The 10,510-nt window shown below is 41.1% G+C and overlaps 1 long non-coding RNA gene across 1 annotated transcript; it reads left to right on the forward strand.

Annotated features, from left to right (window-relative positions):
• Window positions 1-759: 759 nt before the first annotated feature.
• Window positions 760-2,633, forward strand: LOC108718937. Its single transcript, XR_001936114.2, has 2 exons — window positions 760-912; window positions 1,076-2,633. It is a non-coding gene; the product is annotated as an uncharacterized LOC108718937 (long non-coding RNA).
• Window positions 2,634-10,510: the final 7,877 nt, after the last annotated feature.

The following is a 10,510-nucleotide window of genomic DNA, read 5'->3' on the forward strand; positions in this document are numbered from 1 at the left end:
AGTTTCTTTAATGTCAGTACACATATCGTTAATAGTTTGGCAGGGTATTTCAGTGCGCAGGTCAAACTGGTAGAAACTGTTCACAAAGCAAATGAGGTTGATGTAACACCAGCCACATAGAATGAAGGAATAATATCTTTTTAAAGGGAAATTATAGCCCTATTTATAGCCCTATAGCAAAATAAAGACAGATGAGATCCTCTAATGGCCTAGACATGAGCCCACCCTAAAACAAATTTGGCATTGGCATGCCCCTCAAATAATGAACAAAATATGAAAAATGTAAAATATGAAAAGATGCCAGTGTTTTTTTTTTTAAATTTTTTATGAATCCCGGCATACAGGATATGATGTCACTGACATACGATTGAGGAGGATGTAGCTTCATCTTATCAGTTTGCCAAGTCTAAGGTGGCAAAATAAACTCTGGTGAAAGAGGTAACGTCCTGTAAAATTTGCACTTTAGTGAATTTGCAGAGTATGGATCTTTTGCCTGAGCGAAAATGCCCGTAGTGATAGGCCGTGAAACTGCACTAGCAATGGTCTCTTTCGCTAGTGAATAATCCTCTATGCCTGTTCGTAAATTGGCAAAGTCCCTGTGGATGGGATTTCTGGCGAATTTTCACTAGCGACGGCCACTTTGCCCTTTAGTAAATCTGCCCCACTGTGCTCACACACAAACCAACGAGTGAAGAAAGGTGTGTCTTTTAGTCCCACACTCCTTTCTGTTACAGTTAGAGATTCATTATTTCATGTCAGGTGATCTCTAAGGGATAGTGATAAGCGGTGGAAACGCATGAGGGAAATTTGAAGAAAGGAGAAGCTGGAAGAGGATCACTCTGTTGTGCTCGCTGGTATAACCCTGGGCCAGTGCAGTTTTCTGCTGATAGGAGCACCGGCCCCAGGTTTCAGGTAAGTCAATACAAACACTTCCATTTGGCACCCCCAAGTGCAAGACAACTTTACTTATATCACAATATGTGATCTAGTAAAGAATATTATCAAATCAGTATAAACATGTGAGTAAACTGCCCTTTTATTTTGAAACATTGTTTTGTGATATTTATTGTGCTAGGAATGGATTTGCGGAAAATGTTTATGAAGAGAAACCCACAGTGAAAAAAATCCTTTCTTTGACATTAATGCATTTGGAGTGAGAAAAACGCACCTTGACTTTAGTGACTTTATTGATTCCCATAGCCAACGTTTTAGTTAAAGTTCGGCTTTTCGCTCTTCTACGCATGTGCAGCCGCACGGACAAAGAGGAGGACAGAAGAGGATTGCTCCATCGTGCTCATTGGAAGAACCCCGTGCCGGTGCAGTTTTCTGCTGAGAGGAGCACCGGCCAGGGGGTTTAGGTAGGTAAATACAATCACTTGGGGGTGCCTAACATTTGGCACCCCCAAGTGCAAGAAGACTTTCCTTCTCCTTTAAGTACTGTAGATGATAGAAAACTGATCAGAAAAGTCTATAAACTTTTAAATGGTTTATTATAGGGTTGAGAAATGTTACTAATACTTATATAAAACTCATAAAAACATGTCTTTGCATCAGATGTTTACAGCTGCAAACCCTAAGTCAGCCCTAAGCAAGTTCTGGATTTGATATGATGAATGGGAATAGGAAATTTCATAGACACTCTGCAATGCAAGATCTTATTGTTCCTATTGAATATTCATTTTTAAATATGTATTTCTCAAATGTATTTTGGCCTGGGGGTTGTTATGGGTATGTTTTGCAAAGTTCTCATCCGATATTAAGTCTCTGTCCTTACTTTTATTCTGATTTCGTTGAGAAAGGGAACTTTTAACATTACTGAAGCTTTCTCCATGTTATCTATGAGCAAAAGCATTGTAAAATATTCCCTTTACATTTCTTATTCTTCTTACTCTTACATTGAATTTTAAGGAATTAAGACTAAAGCATGATCTCCCAGAAGAGGAGATTTGCAGAAGCACATTAAAATGGCTATTAGGTGGCATCAAGATTCCTCTGTTGTGTTATTAAGTAAAACTAAAAATTGCAGAAATCCCATCCATGTGTGCAGCCTTCCTCCCAGGCATGAACTCAAAGGCCTGGGGAAATATTTGGAAGCAATATTCATCAATCCTAATTATTCTCATTGCAGAGACGCTGAAATATCTAGTTCTAGTAATTAGCATTTGGTAACTTTGGAGAAAAAGAGCTTTCTTTCCAGCCTGCTCTTAATTGGTTCTAAACAATTCTGGAATCTGTCTTGGAATCCAAATATGGTCATGCGAGAGCCATACAGACTTTAATCAGATTCTCAGAATACCAGCGCATCTTGTCTCTGGAGCCAAGCAGATGAATATGCTTGAAAATAAATGTGTTTGACTTGACTTGGCAAAAAAACAAAATTGTACAGAGAGAATTCTTAAGGAGTCAGTAGCTGGTAATTTGCCACACAGTCTCAGCTACTGGATGATAGAATGTTAGCCTAAACTGTTAATAATAAGTACACGCTAGTTTATAATAAGTGCAAAATAATCAGACATATGCTTATAAATGCATTTATAAAGATAACATTGCTATTACACAGGATTCAAATTCTCCATAAAACTGTACCACTGCACCTCTAGTTTTCTAAATAAGATGACTAGTGATAGAAACTGTTCCATTGAAAACATTGAAGTCAACGGGGCAAATTCACTAAAGGGAGAATTTTCGCCAGTGAAGGCTCCGCCACAAATTCACTACCACTATGTTAATTCACTAAAATGCAAAGTTTGTAGGCAAACGCTAGTGAAGTTTCGCTACTGTTAATTCGGCAGCGCGAGCAATACATAGAGATCTTTCACTAGCATTCATTTCTGCCTAGTGAAACTTTGTTAGTACTCTTATACTTAGGTCAAAAAGAGATCCTCTAATGCCCTAGATATGAATGGGTGCCATTTGTCCCAAATACATTCTGTATACAAAATTATCCCTAGCACAGAGAATGATGGTACTGTATATAAGCATTTGTGACCATATACATGGATAACAGTTTTTTACAAAATTGATCCCCTAAAATTGCCCCTGCATAAATGACCCCTTTTGTTTGCACACAGTACAGCTTACTATGAGACTGCTCATAAGACCTACACATCATACTATACAGAATGTGTGTGCACATAATCAGTCTCACATCTCTGGCTAAACCTATTGTGTAGTAGTTGAACTATAACTAAGTGCATTATTAAGAGACTGCTAAAAGCTAACTGGTGCAAGATTACAGGAAGGAGGAGATATTGGAGCCTAACAATCACATACAAAGCTTATTACTGACTCTAAGAGGCATGAGCCCACCCAAAACAAATGTGGCATGCCCCTCAAATGGTTGGGAACAAAATGTTAACACAAAAAGCTAGAGTAGTTAGGACTTTTGAAGGCAATCCCACTTTAAAATATGAAAAAACACTTTTATGACTTTCTGGCATAAAGGATATGATGTCTAAAGTGGTGAAGGAAACTCTGGAGAAATAGGTAACATTCTAAAAAATTCACACTTTAGCGACGGCCACTTCGCCCTTTAGTAAATCTGCCCCAATGGATGTTCTTTTGTGCTGGACTAGTTGCTGGACTATAGCTCACAGAATGTTTTAACCCTTTACAATATGCTATAGTATGCTGGGATTTGTAGTCCATTAGCAATTGAGTAATGTGTGTGTAACAACAATATTGGGAGGAACCCAAAAGCAGGCCACTGATTAGCCTAAACCCCCAAAAGAGAAATGAGAAAACCCAGAATAGTGCCGATCTTCACCAACAGCCTTCACCGAGTACCTACAACACTGCGTGAGAAAAGGCAAATTGCTCTGTCTATTATTGCACAACATATTAATTCCAATAAAAAGAAATTGTGATGGCCAGTGTGCCTCCAAAAAATTGCCTGGACCTTTGCCTGGACCTGGAACTTTGCCTAGACCTTTGCCTGACTCTCAGGTTTCTATTCAGGTGATTACTGATTTGACTCCACTCTTATCTGACCAGCCCTAAGTATCTTGTGGAGGCTATGTTAATTTATTCCACCCAGCATTTAAACCTTTCAGGTTGAATTCAAGACCAAAATACACACAAGAGACATAAAGCTGGCCATAGATGTAAAGATTTTTAAAAGATCTTTTCATTATTGTTAGACCAAGCTTATCTTGAAACGATCGTTTAAATGTACGATCTGTCCATCAACTAAAAAGACCATTTCAAGTGATGTTGTCTAGTTGAAGCTAGGACAACTGAGGGTAGCTGCCTGCTTGGCCCTGTAAACTATCGAACAATAGATAGATTTCACTGTGACTGATAAAAAATTTTCTAACCTGGCTGATCAATTTTCTGACCAATGTCGGATGAAAAATCCACAATTGTTCGATTCCCACTAACCTCACGATAATTTGATGGATTGGTTGGATTACACTAAAATCAGTCGTTCATCAATCGTTCGTCTATGGGGACTTAACACTACTGAGTTGGGGATTTCTTCCAAATCTCTTGCATATCATCTATAGCAAGTAAATAAGTAGAAATAGGGATGAAATTTCTATTTGAAGACATTTTTATTGCAAGTTCTTATTATAAAAATAAAGCAAAGCTTTATATGAACTCTATAGTAAATTCCATCTAGGTCACGTGTTTGAGTACTTGCAGAGTAGTAGTACAGAAGGTATGCCACAAACATTTGATTAAAACATTTTCCCACATTATTCCTTTTCAGTATTCTATATAGTAAAAATACTTCATTTCCATATTTTAAAATTATGGAGCTACTCAGACCTGAAAGGGAGAGGAGCCTTGACAGGGCTAGGAAGGCAGAGAGGTATAAGAGTTCAGACTGGAGTCTATAGTGAGAAAGGAGAGGGGGAAGAGTACCTGCAGATTTCCAGGAGACCACTAGAGGAATCAAGTCAGTGCTTGTAGTCAGCGAGTAGATCAGCAGTCACCCACCCTAAAATGGTTCAGTGAGAGGAAAGTGGAATTTGGTGGAGTTTGGGCTTCTCCTGAAGCTTGCCGGAGTGGGAAGCAGGCCTGTATTTGTGGCGGGGCCACAAAGGCCCGGACCTAGGGCGACAACATTTTAGGGGCGGCATGCCGGACAACCGCATCCAGAAGAGAACTGGGGACTCAAAGCTCCACAGTGCTCTGCAGCTGAAGAGTGCGCTTGCGCGCGCATAGAGAGCTTCTCTTGCTTAACACTTCCTTAAAGGGATACTGTCATGGGAAAAAATTTTTTTTTCAAAATGAATCAGTTAATAGTGCTGCTCCAGCAGAATTCTGCACTGAAATCCATTTCTCAAAAGAGCAAACAGATTTTTTTATATTCAATTTTGAAATTCTGCTGGAGTAGCACTATTAACTGATGCGTTTTGAAAAAAACATGTTTTCCGATGACAGTATCCCTTTAAGTTTCCTGCGCTAGGAACATGCGGGCACGGGGGTGAGGGGTGTGTGTGTGTGCATGGCGTCTGGCACTGTTATTCGCAGCTTCTTAAAATCCGGCCCTAGTGGGACAGGGCTGTTAACCCCTGGTATAACGGTGTTTGGTTCAACTTCCTTGTATAATGCTTCAGAGTGAGGCCTACCCTTGCCTTCACTTGTCCACCTTAGGTCAGTGCAGTGGAGTGGCTGGGATGGCAGGTGGCCTGTTGACTCCAGTGAAGTAGGCAAGCATTCCAGTGGAGTATTGATCAACTAGATCATTGTTTATTCAATGTCTTGTAACTTGTCAGTTTGATTACATTGTTAATAAAGCTGTGGCCTTTCACATCCATCTTGGAATGTTGTGTGTACTTTCTTGGGGCGAACAGGGAAATGGTAGGTGACGGGGTCTTCAGTAGGGGGTTATGATGCCCACATGCCTTGACGCTGCCCTGGTCAAACTTACCAAATATTTGTATTTACAGTTTTGCAACTCCAATAACTTACTGCTAACTACTTTTAATACAACTTTTAATTTAACCTATTTTATCCTCTTCTTTATATTCAGTTTTACTTCTGCCAAAAAAATTCAGATCTACCCACCCTGAAGGCATGAAATTTCCAGCTGTAGCTTGACAGACAGTATGCAATTTTCCTCCCACAACATTCTGAAAATGTGTGATATTGTAAGTTTGCATGCATATCATACAGAATCCCACAGCCTGAAACAAATCATATTTTTTATAAATAATCTTCCTTGTGTACTCTTTCTCTTGCACACTATTTTGTCCAAGATTGGAAAATAAAGGCTTCTGTTTTTTTAATATATGAGGCATTATTTACTTATGTTGCTGTCAAAATTGTTCTCTAACCTTTTTAATGAGAAAGGAAAATTCAGGCAATTTTATAATAATGGCAATGAATGCAATTTAAATGAGCATCTTGTGATCCATTAACTGTTAGATCCTATGGGATATAAAAAGTCAAGGCAAGCTTCTGTCTCAACAAGAAAACTGACTGATGCCTTATTTATCCTGCCTTCATTTTAATTACTGTTCTTAGGAGGATACACAATCTGCATAAAACACTCATATTTTATGTCATATGCGTTTATTTGAGAAACCCCAAATGCAGTGCTCTGCAAAGTGCACAGCTGCATGTAAAGTTCTTAAATATACAACTTGCAGAAGGCAAACTGTAATAACTTTATCATTTTGTAATGGGATGTAACCTTCATCTGGCAATACTGCTTTGATATTTTTATGAAACCTGATTCTCATTTTAAGTGTTGGGGCTGAAAGGGAATCTGTCAAACTGCATTTTGGATTCATGCTCACATATAAATATTTTATACATTGTTTGTTAAAATGACATTACTAGTTACCTCATCCTTGAGTACAATGTAAAATACAATGGTTTGTTGAATGGCAACCCCACAAAATTATTACACAATTATGAATTTGGATACATCCTTTTATTTATCCCAAGTGGTTCCAGATTGTTTCAGTTATCAACTACAGTCATTAAGTTGGCCATCTTTTCCATTTACCTTTCTTTCCATTTTGGGTGATTTCGTCTTTGGTCCAACTGGCTTTGTTCTAAGGTTGCATGACTAATTTTACTTTTAATTTATATTGTGCAGTAAATAAATGATCAGTCCACAGAGAATACTTAATTACACAGAGCCTATTTGTTGTAGCTTGATCCAATGAGGAACAAAACGTCACAAACTTTGTATTCTGAAGCTGGTAGTAATGTAAAATGAGGTGGTGTCCAGGGCAGAATTGCAATGACTGGTTGCACTCCATTCTATCAGACGTTAAGCACACAAATACATATACACATTTTTACAATCCCACCAGATGCCTGGTAAGGGCTCATCTTGAGTATGCAGTGCAGTTTTGGTCTCCTGTAGTTAAAGGAGAACTATACCCCCCCAATAAAAAAATCTAATACCCTAGATAGTCCCTCTCCCTGTTTCCTCCCTGCATAGTTCGGTGAAAGTGTCCCTGAACAGCATGCTCACTTATTTATGCAGAGTAGCGCAGTGGAGCTCAAGGGCCCCATTTCCGGTTGTCCAGTCTTTGGTCTTCTTCTGTAAGAGATGGTCGTATTTGGTGCATGCACAGAAGGAGCAGTCTAGTATTCATACCAACTATGCATGCTCCAAAACGTTCCGTCAATTTCTGAAGAGAAGAAAGAGGATCCGAAGAAGACAGAAGATCTCCACTGCGCTACTCTGCATAAATTAGTGAGCATGCTGTCCAGATACACTTTCTGGAATTATCAACTATGTGGGGAGGAAGCAAAGAGGGGGGTATTAGATGGGGCTTTCTTATTGGGGTGTGTTTATTTCTTCTTTAAAGAAGGATATAAATAAGCTAAAGAGAGCGCAGAGACTTGCAACTAAACTAGTTAAATGGATGGAAGATTTAAATTATGTAGGCATTCAAGTTAGCTAGGACAGCTGAAACTCACAATACTATGAGTTTGTGTCAGCATGGTTTTCTGTGTAACAGACCTTGCCACACTGATTTAGTTGCTTTTTATGAAGAAGTGAGCAGGAAGCTTGCCTCTGGGATGGCAGTGGATATAATTTACATGGACTTTGCTAAAGCATTTGATACAGTACCACAGGTTACTGGTTAAGTTAAGAAATGTTGGCCTGGAACATAGTACAGGTATTTGTACTTGAATAGAGAACTGACTGAAGAATAGACTACAAAGAGTGCTGGTAAATGGAACATTTTCTAATTGGGTAAGAGTTGTTAGTGGAGGTCTGCAGGGGTGTCCTTGGTCCTTCAAAAATACTATTTCTGTTTTTGCTGATGATACCATGCAGGAGGCTGCCACTTTGCAGATTGATTTGGCTAAATTGGAAAAATGGGCAGCGAACTGGAAAATGAGATTCAATGTTGATAAAAACAAGGTTTGTACACTTTGGTGTATATAATATAAATGTAATATATGAAAGGTTATACACTAAATGGCAGTGTGTTGTTGTTATCCTGAATTGAGAAGGATCTGGGGATTTTGTAGATAAGTTGTCTAATGTAATGGAAATGGAAGTCACTACTCACATCCAAGATGGCGATGGCGTCCAAGATGGCGATGGCGTCCAAGATGGCGACTCCCTGCCTCTCCATGTGGATCCTGCTGGTCGCAGAGCTATGACGCCAGCGCCTTCCCGCCTGCCGATTGGTCACTGGCATCGGAATGTTCGCCGGCGTCAGAACGTGCATCGGCGTCTAAATGCCAGCGTCAGAACGCCAGCGTCAGCATCATGACACCATTGCGCCCAAACTTGGCGCCAATCCTGGCCTATATAAACTATTGCCTGGACTTTTGACAGCTCTCTTGCCTTACCCTTCTGATACCGCAAACTTTGGTCTACTACCTGCCTCCTCCTTGGTCCTCACTCCAACTGTGCCTTCGGGCCCTTACATTATACTTAGGCCATGGACCCTTCTGAGGAGGCCCCTGTCCAGCCTGACTTCGGAAGAGCTTTCCATGGAGTAGCCTCACGAATGGAGGTCTACGAAGCTCAGCACACCCACTTTGGCCAAGCTCTAGAGGCTATCTTGGAAAAATAGTCTGCCCTCACACCGACGATTCAGGTCCCTGCCTCTGCATCTGCTGCTATTCCTGTGGCTCCTATTCATGCCTCCGAGCATCATATCCCGGCACCTCCACTCTTCAGTGGTGATCCTGTGGCCTGTAGAGGATTCATTAACCAATGTGAGATCCAGTTCACGCTGCTTCCCAATCAATATGTCTCGGAACGTGCCAAGGTGGGGTACATCATTACTCGCCTGACTGGTAAAGCTTTGGAATGGGCATCTCCTCTGTGGGAGAAAGAAGATCCCTTAATCGATGACTCCAAGGCCTTTATCCAAGATCTGTGCAGAGTGTTTAATGCTCCCGGCCGGGCAGCGTCCGCCTCTTCACGCCTGTTCCAGATTCGTCAGGGAACGCGTTCTGTGCCAGAATACGCAATTGAGTTCCGCATGTTGGTTGCCGAGACTGGTTGGAACAATGAGAGCTACCATGCCGCTTTCTACAACGGGCTCTCTATGCGCCTCAAGGATGATCTTGTCTCCCGTGAGTTGCCTACACGCTGGGAGGATCTTATTGCCCTGGCAGTCAAGGTGGATACTCAACAAAGGGAGCACCAAGCTGATAAAGAGCGATTAAGGAAGTTCCAACCCATCCTGGTTCCTCACTTCCAGAGACCTTTGCTCCCCAGCACTGCTGCAACTGCTTCCTCGGCTTCTGTTCCTGTTTCTTCTCCCACCCCCTCAGAAGAGCCAATGCAGATTGGTCGTGCTCGTCTTTCCGAACAGGAAAAATTGCGGAGAAGGGCTGCAGGACTTTGCCTATATTGCGGGAGCAAATTACATTTCGCCCATGAGTGCCCTATGAAGCCAGGAAATGCCAACGCCTAGGTAAGTTTGGGGAAACTTACCTGGGTGGAATTGATCATCTTCCCCAATCCTCTGCTCATCGTTTTCTTCTCCCAGTACAGATCCAGCTTGCCTCCAAGACCATTTCTACTCAAGCCTTCCTTGACTCCGGCACTGCTGGAAATTTCTTGGACAAAGCATTTGCGGAATGTCATTCCATTCCTCTACAAACCTTGGCTTTACCACTAGTCCTAGCCATTGATGATCGACCACTTTCTTCTGCCTTCATCTTCAAGTGATCTCAAGAATTATCCTTCAAAGTGGGCACCCTGCATACTGAAAGACTTTAGTTTCTTCTGATTGATTGCCCGTCAACTCCAGTAGTGCTAGGACTTCCTTGGTTGTGCATCCATAATCCTGTCATTGATTGGTCCACCACTCAAATTTCTCGCTGGAGTTTCTTTTGTCAACGGAACTGTCTTCTGGCCAAGTCCCTCATCAAGATATCTTCCGTTGTTCCTAATCCCTCCATACCTCCTGCTTACCAAGACTTCTCTGATGTCTTCAACAAGAAATCTGCAGAAACTCTTCCTCCTCAACGGTCTTACGACTGCCCTGTCGAACTTCTTCCTGGCACTATGCCTCCTCGAGGACTTACTTATCCGCTCATCCGTACATCCAGGAAAATCTCCTAA

Source organism: Xenopus laevis, chromosome 6L (assembly GCF_017654675.1).
Source record: "Xenopus laevis strain J_2021 chromosome 6L, Xenopus_laevis_v10.1, whole genome shotgun sequence".
NCBI classification, from domain to species: domain Eukaryota; kingdom Metazoa; phylum Chordata; class Amphibia; order Anura; family Pipidae; genus Xenopus; species Xenopus laevis.